The following is a 12,255-nucleotide window of genomic DNA, read 5'->3' as shown; positions in this document are numbered from 1 at the left end:
TGGGACAGGTTGCAAATGGAGACAAGATAGGATAGGGTTATAAGGTCTCTAGGTGAGCACAATGTTCGGACGGATGCTGTTCTGGGGCAGTATTGATCGTGGTGCCACGGAGGACTTTTGATGCACGACATCCATTAGGGTGCAGGGGCGGCTCCAGGCCCCAGCACGCCAAGCGCGTGCTTGGGGTGGCAAGCCGCAGGGGGCGCTCTGCCGGCGCCGAGAGGGCGGCAGTCAGGCTGTCTCCGGTGGCTTGCCTGCAGAGGGTCCGCTGGTCCCACGCCTGCGAGAGGTCCGCTGAAGCCGCAGGACCAGCGGACCCTGCGCAGACAAACCACCAGAGGCAGCCTGCCTGCAGCACTTGGGGCGGCAAAATCCCTAGAACCACCCGTTAGGGTGAATTTTATCTATAAATAGTGCCCTAAGCTCTTTTGAGCTGAAGTTTTAAGATCTTAGCTCTGATCACCTCAGGACTTGTTGATGTTCATGATACTGTTGCACAGTCCATAAAGGCCTATCCTGCTTCCAATAATGTCAGTGACTGAATTTATGTGAGCAACTGCATGCCTATTTTCTTTCTCAGTGGGTATAAGCCATCCACCTATAAAGAAGACCTGTGAAGGTATGAGGATATGCATGTGTAAACTCACAAAGAAGTGTGAGAGTGTAATACAAGAACAGTGCTGATCTTGATGTTAGCTTATATATTGGGGACTGGGCAGGAGAGCAGTAAAACATAAAACAAAACTGTACATAAAAATTGGAGATGTATGTGTATTACTTCTGTTACTTAATATATCTTTATTTAACATTTTAGTACATAGCATTTTTTCAGTGAATATTACATGTACGTAGGGCACACGAAAAAAATCATTTTGGCTATCACTTTGTTTATTTAACAGTTGAGTATACCAAAAAGTGAGGATTATGAAATATAACTAACTGTGAATGGAGGCTGCAAAAAGAATTGATTTTGAAAGCAGTTTTTCTGTAAATGAATGTTTCTTTATTCTAATGACCATGCAGTTCAATGCTTAATGGAGTTGTTTTCACTAAAAAAGTAAAAATAATAATAAAAAAAATTAAAAACAGATCTGCCATAATTGTAATAAACCATTTATTAGTTAATGGCCATATTAGAAGTATTATTTATTTTTAAAATAGTGTTAATGTCCATTATGGGCCAGGATATAATCTCAGGTGAATGGCGTGCAAAGCTGCACATGTTGCAAAATGTGTTGCATGCAAAAGCTGGTATTTGATCTTGCTCCCATTGAAGTCACTATTTGCTTCAGTGGGATCAGGATCAGGCCCCAGGGCATTACTTAATATGTACTCGATGTGGCCACACATCTGAGATTTGAATGTGGCCTGCACAGTGTAATGTACATGTAAATATGTTGTCATATTTGTGAACAAGGAACCTGTTCCTTTTGTAGAGGAATCCTGCATATTTATTGTGACTGTAGTTTGTGGGGAGCGGGGGAAACGCAATGATTCATTTTGAATCTTTTCACAATGTTATTGTTCGGTGTGATTGTGCCTGCAACATCGACTCGTGCCAAAACACAATATTGAATGCATTGTTTTTAAATAAAATATTTTATTGTGCATTGGAAATCTGTGAAACTCAGCAGTGTGTATTTCTTCCTTCCTATATTTTTTAACTGTTTGTAGTTTGTAGTCCTGCTTTTGACTGCTTGAGCTGGGTCAGATGCTAACACTGTATTGAATTCCTTAACAAAATTTTAATCAAAAAGTATTTTATATTTTGCAGGATACAAAACAGGCACAGAAGTATCTGAGAACAAATCAATACAATAGTATGTTTTCTTTGGGTCTGATTTTAACATCTAAAAGCTACACACATAAAAATTAAATTCATTCTTACTGGGTGAATCAAGAGACTGATAATGGGATATGTAGCCTTTCACTTCAAGGTCATTGATGTGGATTTATCTCAAGAAGAAAGTGACCAAACACCTATACGTGTTCAGTGGCCTAAGCACAATATGGTTGATTTCCTCAGTCCAGTACATAGTAGACAAGTGTCCACAAGACTGTATTAAATGGTATCTTTTTAAATAGTTTTATCTGAGAGACCAAGGACTGAGTTGCTAAGCATCCCTAAGAACCATTGGTTTAAATAGGAGTTGAGGATGCTCAGCAGTTTTCAGTTGTTATTATCATTTGTATTCCAGTAGCACCTACAGGCTCAACTGAGATCAGACCCCATTGTGCTAGGTGCTGTTCAAACACACTGGAAAGGACAAGTGCCATCCCAATGGTCTAACTGAACAAATACTATGGCTTGTCCAAGGACACACACAGGAAGTCTGTGGCAGACAAGAATTAAACTCTGCTTTCATGAATCCTAGTTTACTGCCTTAACTCCAAGACCATCCTTCTTTTGAGGGCTTGAGCATCTATGACAATAGTGGATGAACTAACCTCTGAGCCATGGAGGTTGCCTCTCCAAGTCAGAAGTTGAGGTACATTGTTGGGCTAATGTGGAACACTTGCTGCACCAACTCTGTTTGATAAACAGTCTTCAGGCTTGTCAGGTCTATTCTTCTCTGTTATTCTAGCTGGAGTTTTATGCCATGCCCGAGACTGTTATATCTGAGTGCATCATCATACCAACATACTTCCCAAGAACTAAATTCACTCAGAAATAATTATTTTAAAAATTACCATCAGTAGCTCTGATCACTGCAAACTACCATAAAATGACTCAGTGATCTTTCTCATACACTTACTGCCTCAAGCTGATTAGCAAAAATTAAACGTCATGCTAATGACCCTGATCAGCTAATACACTATCCCAATATCAATGATTATTTTCTAATTAAAATAAAAACATATTCAGATTATTTGCATGAATAAAGTTAAACTATTTTTCCCAGGTTACAATATTTAGATAGAAATATTTTTCTAAATTACAGAGCACAACAGAGATGACAAAAGCCAACATTCACAAAAGTGCCCACTAATTTTGGGTGTCATTTGTGGGCACCCAACTTGAAATGTGTTTATTTGCAAAGATGCTGAATGCTCCCATTGACTTCACCTGGAGTTGCAGGTTTTGAATCTCAGATTGTCTCAAATTGGGCACCTGTGATTAGTGAAGACTTCAGTAATTTAGGGCAATTTTTTTATTCAAATGTCAGGAGATGGAATTTTATTTCCTTATTTTTTTTAATTTATGCAGTGTAGTTATCAATCCGCCGCAAAGTCTACATACAACAGCATATTAAACACTTTACATCAGCTAAATCAATGTTAACCAACACCAAAAACTCCCCCACTGCACTCAGAACTAATTAACTCTCTGAAATATTTGGTTGGATTAATGCCTGTGTGAACTAAATAATTCAGCATTTATAAAGTAGCAGTGATCAGATTGGCTGAGAAAGATCGCAGCCCATACAATTGACTTCTAATGAATGCACATGTCCTAACTGTATTGTTTTTCTGTATACAAAGAGCAAAATATACTATTTCAATCTAAGGAAAGTGTCTGGGAAAGAGCAGAGTGTGCGTCTTCTCCGCAGCTTAAAACAAAATGGCTTCTCAGCTCATAGGGTCTGACCCACAAGTAGCTTGTGACAGTGATCCACTGGTTTACAACCCACAGGTTGAATGGAAAAACAGCATTCAAAGACCCTTGAACACTGAGACCTGGTGGCAGTGAGTAAATTAAGAGGAGGGAAGGAATACCTCTTCTCCTTATTGCTGTGTTCCTGCCTTGGTCTCAGTCCACCTCCAATCCACTCCCACTGGAGCTCCACAGAGCTGTCCACAGAGCTGAGTGCTGTGTTGGCAGCGCAGTGAGAAGGGGAGAAGTGACCATTCCTTTCAACACCAGCACCCCTCCCTAACAATCCCACCTGTCCCTACCATACACAACCCCAATCTCTACATTCGGCACTGACACCCAGCACCAGCCCCATAACCAGCAGCCCTGAATTCAGTGTCACCCATAATTCCTAGGGCCCCCTCATTGTCCACCCCAAACTTTACCAGAGTCTCCACCCAAAGCCATTGGCATTACCCAGTGCTTAAAGTGATCTAAAGGTCAGTCGTGCAGACAAAGAGTTTAGGCAGAGCAGTTTTGCTGAGAGAATGCTTAAAGTGTTCAATTACCATGATAACTTTAATTTTTAACTCAGTCTGCACCCCTTTATGGACCTCCCCCCCCCCCACACACACACACACGTACTTTAAGCACTGACACAGTCCCATGATCTTTTGTACCTGCAAAGGATTGTGAGATTTGTATGTATTTTCACAAGCAAATGTATGAGGATTTTAGATCCCAAATGAAAAAAGCTTTGGACTTGGAGTAAGAAGCTTCTGGTTTTTTGTTTGACATCAAATCCTCATGTGGCCAGATCTCTGTTCCCAGCTCAACAACTGACTTCTTGTTTGATCTTGGGCAGCTCGCATACTACAGTCACATAGAAACTGCAATGGTAGCCCGGGTCAGGGGTCCATCTAGTCCAACATCACATCTCTGAGAGAAGCCAGTACCAGTTGCATCAAGGACGAGCCCTTTAATGGACAATCATTGAACAAATTTCCATGGGGAAGTCTGCTAACCCTGGCAGGCAGCGGTTGGTTGAATCATAATGGGTTTTTTAATATCCTTTATTTTTTTATTCTGCTTAATTTAACTGTGGATATTCTCATTATCTGAATAAATGTTTTATCCTTTTCTGAATCCTATTAAGCTCTTGGCTTCACTGATACCCAGTGCCAGGGAGTTCCACAGGCTAATTATGAAATTTTAAAAAATAATGTCCTTATTTAGTCTTTTTCCAATTATTGTCTTTCATTCCATTGGCTGTCCTCTTGTTCTTGTGTTCTGAAAAATAGGACTGTCCAATTTACCTTCTCTATATCATTTATGATTTTACATATTTCTCTCATCTACCTTCTAATTAATTTCTTTAAGAAACTAAGCAGTCCTGCACTTATCAGTCTCTCCTTATATGGATCCTTAATCTAAACATTTTTCTTGCCCCTCTCTGAACTCCTTCTGTTTCTCTGGGTATATTTTGAGATGAGTTGGCCAGAAATGAACATGGTGCTCCAGGTGATGGCCTACCACCTTTTTATCTAATGACAGTCTTGTTTTCTCTGTATAATGCCTTATCCTAGTGGTGGGCAACCTGTGGCCAAAAATGAAAATCTCCAGACTAGTAGGTACCTTTGAAAATGTAGGCCTAAATAGCTATAAAGCACATTTAGATACTCATATGAAACCTTCCATATGAGTACAAACATCATAATTTATTACTAACATTATTTATGGTTTTATTTTATTTATTTATTGATCCACTAACCATCACTGAAGCCTAATCTATTGGCAAAGCAACTTACATGTTTAGGGTTTTTTTACGTGTATATATTTGCAGAGAAAAATAACAAAACTAAAAATGACATGAAGTAGTAGTTTTGGGACCTGTCAGAATCTGTGGTTTTGGTAAGAAGTTGTCTGGACTAGCTGGTGTATAAGAATTTTTGTAAAATCATAGAAATTAGAGAAATGGGCTATTAGATAATCTAGTTCATCCCCTGCCAATTTGAGGGTTGTTGTACTATATATTTTCTACTGCTTTATTTAGTCTGATTAATAAAAATATGTTTTATTATATCAGAAAAATGGACCTTGAAAATGAACTTATGTATAATGAAAAATTAATGTCAGCTTATAAGGTTCAAACATACCATGATATACATGTATATTTCTATTTTGTTAATATACAGAATATGGTGTAAAACCAAAATATAGAGGACCATGTGTTCAAGACACTGGAATCCATTTCTGCAGGGGCAAATATTGGACCAAATTTTGACATGACACATATTTGCCCATTTGCAATTTAGGTCAAGTAGATACCTAAGTCCCTGAATTGTCTGTGCAGTCATGCGGCTTGCCTAGCAGGTGAAAATAATTGCATCTGTAGCTTTGCTTTCTCAGAAGTGGAGTCATAGTCCAGATTGAGAACAAAACATTCGTTGCTCATAAAAGATCTGATATATACTGTGATGTTCTAAATCTCTATCACTGTATGTATCAACATCTGAAATAGCCAATTTGGTTTGGTGCACAAATAATGATATGTACTACAGTACTCACTTTTTTGTGTATGACCAGATAAATACATTATTATGGTTGGAATGCTTTAGTGCATTCGCCGTTATTCTACAGAGAGTTGCGTTTAAATCCTGGTTCTGGTCACAGCTGGCTGTAGTCTCCTGAATGCTACACTGACTTTTTTTTTTAAAGACGGTGAGTAGATATTCAGTTTCCAGTGCTTGCATGCATGTTTTTCATTTTACTTGCATAACCTTCTTACCCAGAACTTGCTGGGTAGGGCTAAAAAGAACATTTCTGGACCCTCAGGACATTTTGAGATACTAAAGAGCATCCTCAGTTGTCAAAGCTCCATTGAAGTCAATGGAGAATCTGCCCCTAGGACTCCTTACACCCACCAGTTGTTATTTAACACATACACACATTTGTTTACTGCTACGTGCTCCCTGATTATCCTGGGTCTCAGGAACTCTCCTTGTCTCCCATTCCCACCCTAGCATCCTTGATCGGCAGACAAAATTTTCATTGCTGCTTGTTTTAGAACAGTGCTATTTATTAAGAGGCATTTTTGCAAACTGTGGGCTTGATTCAGATCTTACCTACACTGATGGAAATCAGGATCAGTAAACAACTGAAGTCAATGGAGTTACCACAAGTGTCGAACAGGTGTAAGTGCGGACAGACTCAGGCCCTCTGACCTTGTTTGCTGAAGTTCTATTCCATTGAGGATTACTGGTCTCTGAATACCTGCCAGAATTCAAACCCATCTGAAAGACATACTTTTTCTTTATTTGTTCTGATGTGTAAATTGCCTTTGAGATGCTTGAATGAAATACACTGTAAAAATGCAAGTGAGTTATTAAATGATTAGACATATTTTATATCTGCACACATTAGGGTCTCTATCAATATTTTTTAACCACGCATGTCCCAGTAAAACTAACGGCACTTGGTCCCAATAGATCTCCATGTTCATATTCAGAATACAGCCAATAGCTTGTGCAGTCAGTTATTAACATTTGAAAAGTGGTTTAGGATCCATCAGGATGTACTGTGGTATAAATGTGAGAATTATTATCTAGCTAAGGTACTTATAAGTCCCCCATTACTGTGGCGTCAAAGCCCATTGCAGTCTTTAATGTATTTATCCTCACAACACCCCTACAAGGCAGGGGGGCATGATTGTCCCTATTCTACAAATGAGGCAGAGAGATGAAGTGATTTGACCAAGGTTTCACAGGAAATCTTTGACAAGGCAGAGTATTGAACTCACATCTTTCAAGGTTCAGAGCTGTACCCAAACCACTTAGCCAACATCCCTCTTTATTATACCGTTACTTTCCAGATTCTAATATAGATTCGATTTTCTAAATCCTATTCTGCCTCACAGCCAAATCCTGGAACAAATAAATCACCTATTGCCCAGTACTGTTTTGCCCGTTGTTCTTATTACAAAATTGACTATCGTGTGTGGCCATAAGAAGGTTGGGAGAGTCATTGTTGCTCCCTTCTTCTGAGTGAAACTCACTCCAGTGCAGCGAGCCCACACAAGGTGAAATGCTTTACAAATGCCTCCATTATGGCCCAGTCCATCTCTCACCTAATCAGTGAAAGACTCCCATTGATTACAATAGATGCTAGATCAGGTCCTGATGCCTTGACACAGGAGGGAAAGGAATTGCAAATGTTATGTAAACATATTACAAGAAAATACTCAGAAAGGTCTGTTTAAAGGAGCAAAAAAGGCATGTCTGTGTCTGTCACTCGCTAGTTTGTGGTTGCTGTTTTAGGAGTTAATATTCCCCTTGGTGCCTGTGCAAAATCCCACATTTATGCTAACAGGACATGGCCATGTGTTGCATGGAGATCATTTGTTCCCTGGGTAAAAGGAGAACCCAGGGATCTATAGATCTTTTCTTCCTCTAGAGTTTGGGGAAGAGTAGTGCTGAAGGGCCAGTCCCCTATTCTTTGGACATCAAAAGCTTCCACTGGAGGCAATGTGAGCTTCAATTGTATGAGGGAACTGCAGGACTGAGCTTCTGATGTTCAGTACGGTCATTCTTATGGTCTTAAAAGGGAAGCAAATTAAACATGAAAAAACCCAGTGGAGAAGTAGCTGAAAAGGTAATGAAGGGAGAATATATAGGCATAATAGGTCAGACCCCAATGGTACATCAAATCCTGTAGGCTGCCTCAGGCACTGTCCAATACCTGATGTTTCAGAGGAAGAAAAGAAAAAGAAATTATTGTATCTAGCAATTGGGCATGGAGGAAAGGCGAATCCTTCTCACACAGAGAGGATAGGGGGAAGGGAAGAAGAGAGAGATAGGAAACAAAGAAACACAACACACATACACATGCTCAAGAGAAAGAAGAAAAGCCCCTGACAAATGCAGACGTGTGTCAAGGAAAACATCTCTTCCCACTAGGCACTGAAAGCTTGTTACAGTCTAAGCCTTAAGCTAGTTGCCCTGGGTTTCCAGCACCATCTCCTTCCAGTCAGCCCCTGTCCTCACTGTTAGTGTCACCAAAGACACCACCAATTTGTTCAGTGATTCTATTGAACAGAGACTGAGGAGTTACCGTTGTTCACTGACAGAAATTTGTAATGATGAAATAAAGCCTTGGTCAGTCAGAACCCAGACTTGGGAGAAGCAGATGGCACTTTTTCGAATGAAATTGTGTGCCAGTTTTCACATAGGTGCACTTATCACCCCTGAGAGGGGTACGCATAAAAATCTGGTCCTCTAGTCTGATGGGTCAACTGGTCCTGATGGCTTGCCTGCAGTGGGAAATGTAACACATGTTAACTAATGCAATGTAAAGCACTATTTAACACTCAGCATAGACAAGGACTATCATGTTTAAAACCATGACACCTGGTCAAGCCAGCTTCTGTTGCCATACAGGGCTTGTGCATCCGTTACCGTCACCTAAGCAGATCCCAGTATTCAGACTTCCAGGACCCACTCTTGCACCAACAGTCATTAGGGTAAAATAATTAAATCAATGCTCAACCAACCTCTGGAACTCATTGCCAGGCCAAAAGTATAATCGAATTCAAGAATTAGACAACTTCATAGAGGACAACTTCATCATTAGCCAAGATGGTCAGCGATGCAACCCCATGCTCTAGGTGTCCCTAAGCCTCTGATTGCAAGAAGCTGAGACTGAACAATACACAATGGATCACTCAGTAATTTCCCTGGTCTATTCATTCCCTCTGAAACATCTGGCACTGGCCACTGTCAGAAGTCAGGATACTGGGCCGGATGGAACATTGGTCTGACCCAGTATGGCCATTCTTACATTCTACATCAGTCCTTTGAAGAGAATACAATGTCCACTTCTCTTTGTACCCAGCCAGATCTGCTGGCCAGTGAGGGGGAGTCGAAGGAGGAAGAGCCATGGAGAGGCCTTTATTGAGAGGCTTGCAACCATCTTTGCAACGGCTGGTGGTGCTGGCTCTGTGGTGTCCTGTGATCCCTTAATAAAAAGATTACTGTTGATCCTAGCACTTGCACTGTGGGGCCACAAGATAGAAGGAAACTTGTTCTGCTCTCTCTGTTCCTTTCATGCTCCATGCAGAGGCTGAAGACAATCTTGCCTATAATACTTCAATACAATGCTTTGAGGGTATAGGCCCAGACGCTCAAGTGTGCCAGAAGCTTACTCCACACGGCTGACAGGGGTGATCAAAGGTGGAGTTAAGTCATTTTTGCAATCCCTTGAATCCTGGAAACTGATTGATTCCTTATTACAAGTTAGAGCATTCCTGAGGCCTCAGGGCTGCTCTAACTTGAACCATCTTCTAATGGCCCTGGAGGCTATTATGCCTGCACAAATTGTCAGAGTACATCATGTGCCATTTCCACATATGAAACAAACCTTACACCAGGGAAGGTGAATCCCCAGATACCCTGTTAAGGTGGCTTACTCAGGCACAAAGGGGCCAGAGAAGAGGCTGAGGCTCTGACCCTTAAAGAGCTATATTCTGATTTTGTTGCTTGGTATTTTATTAATTATAATTTTATTTTCGGTACATTATTATTTTATTTGTATGTTTTTTCATTTTATTACCAGCCACATTTGATGTAAATTTGGCGAGTTGCCTGTATTAGACATCAAAAGAGACCACACAATGTAATTGCAAAATGCAATAATCCTAATAGCTGACTTAGCTAAAAAAAAACAAAAAAATCAAATTTCCATGTTTATAGCCTGAATTTTGAAAATATCATTTTGTCAAAAAGCTCATTTTCTCCTTTTTTTCTAGTGTTAATCTGAAGAGAGCATAATTGAGGGCTCAGCCTGCTCCCATCATGCAGGACCAGACCCTAAAATTTTCAGATCTCTTGGCATTTTCAGCAATATCTATTTGAGACTGTTGCATTTGCCATTCTCCTAATGAAACTGTAACAGTTCAAAATGGTGTTTGTTTAGTGCATATTGCTCAAATCAAAAATACATTTCGGGGCCCTTTATTAAGGCTTTAAAGGAAAATAAAGGTGTAAGTAATGTAGGCAGCAGTCACTGAACATAATACTTGTAACCTTCATGATTACATTTGAAGCCCCCTATCCTGCAATAGATAGCATTTGGTTGGATTATACTGCTAGGGCTCCATGAGGGTGCAGCAGCCCAGCCTGCTCTGTAAATGGCAGGACTGAGGCCTTATTTTACAATGCTCTTTGTAAAGAAAATCTTACAGCCCTAAAAGAAAAAGGAATGCTGAAAGTCAGCTGAAAATGAGCTTAATAATAATAATTAATATTCAGGGCTTATATAGTGCTTTTCATCAGCAGCTCTCAAAAAGCTTTACAAAGGTGGTTGGTATCATTATCCCCATTGTACAGGTGGGAAAACAGAGCTGTGAGAGGCAAAGCGTTTTGCTCACAGTCACCCAGATGACCAGTGGTAGAGAGGGGAATAGAATCCAAATCTCCTGAATCCCAGTCCAGTGCTCTATGCACTAGGCAACACTTGCTCCCCGCAAACCCAAGGGGAAACAGATTTGAAATGATGACACTTGTTCTGTATTTTACCACCAAGTGGAAGAGCATTCCACTGTGGAGGGGATTGAATGAGCAATAGATCAGCTGTTTTACAGTTCCAGTTATACAGCCTTCAGAATCACTCATGCTAGACAGTAGCACTCTGATATTATGGTCATATGAATGCTGTTAAACTGAGTGAGGCTGCATAACTCATTCAAGGGGGGCTGCAAGGTGCTGAGTACTCTAGCACCAGTCCATCAAAGCACTTAAGTACTTACTTAAATTTAGGCGTATGCTCAAGTCCCATTAAAGTCAATAGGACTTTGACATCATAGAATCGTAGGACTGGAAGGGAACTAGAGAGGTCTTCTAGTCCAGTCCCCTGTATTCAAGGCAGGACATGTGTGCTTAAAGTTAAGCCTATGAAGTGCTTTGCTGAATCAGGGCCTTAAGCAGGTGCTGAACTCCAAGCATGAGTTGATTTCTCTGTTCCTACTGAAAAGAATACACGTCCTTTTTTCTTGCCATGGTTTTCCCTTTTTCATGGTTTAAATTACCTGATATGGTGAAAGCTTTATCTCCTATCCTGCTTAGGAGAGTTGGTACATTGGTGGCTAATTATATTCTAAATGTTCATTGTAGGACTGCTCCACATTGGCAGCAAAATGGCTCTGACGTCTTGTTATAGCTGACGTTGTGATTTTTAGAAAAATAATTAAATCCATAACATTCACTGAGAAGCCAGATGAACTAAACCCTCTGAAAACAATCTTTCCTAACTCGTGGGGTCTGTTCAAAGGCGCCCAAATGAATGGCGCACTAACAAGCCCCCCTGTCCAGGGGAAGGGACAACCCCCCCTTTCCGAAAATCTAGCCCACTGATTTCAATGACCCTATGGAGTAAGGTACTTAATATGAACAGGGGGGACAGAATCTGGCCTTTATATGGAGTTATGTACTCAGAGCACTGGCATGATCAGGCCCCCATTTTTGTAGCACCTGGATGTACACTTGAAGTCTTCCATCCAAAGGCTAGATTCTGCCACCCCTGACCACATTCTGTAGCACCTTCCTTCTTGAATAGGGTACAACTATCTGTGAGCAAGGGTGGCAAAATCTGTCTCTCAGGACCTGATCTGAGGCTCATTTAAGTCAATT

Source organism: Gopherus evgoodei, chromosome 6, assembly GCF_007399415.2.
Source record: "Gopherus evgoodei ecotype Sinaloan lineage chromosome 6, rGopEvg1_v1.p, whole genome shotgun sequence".
Classification (NCBI taxonomy): Eukaryota; Metazoa; Chordata; order Testudines; family Testudinidae; genus Gopherus; species Gopherus evgoodei.
This window is presented reverse-complemented; position numbering follows the sequence as displayed.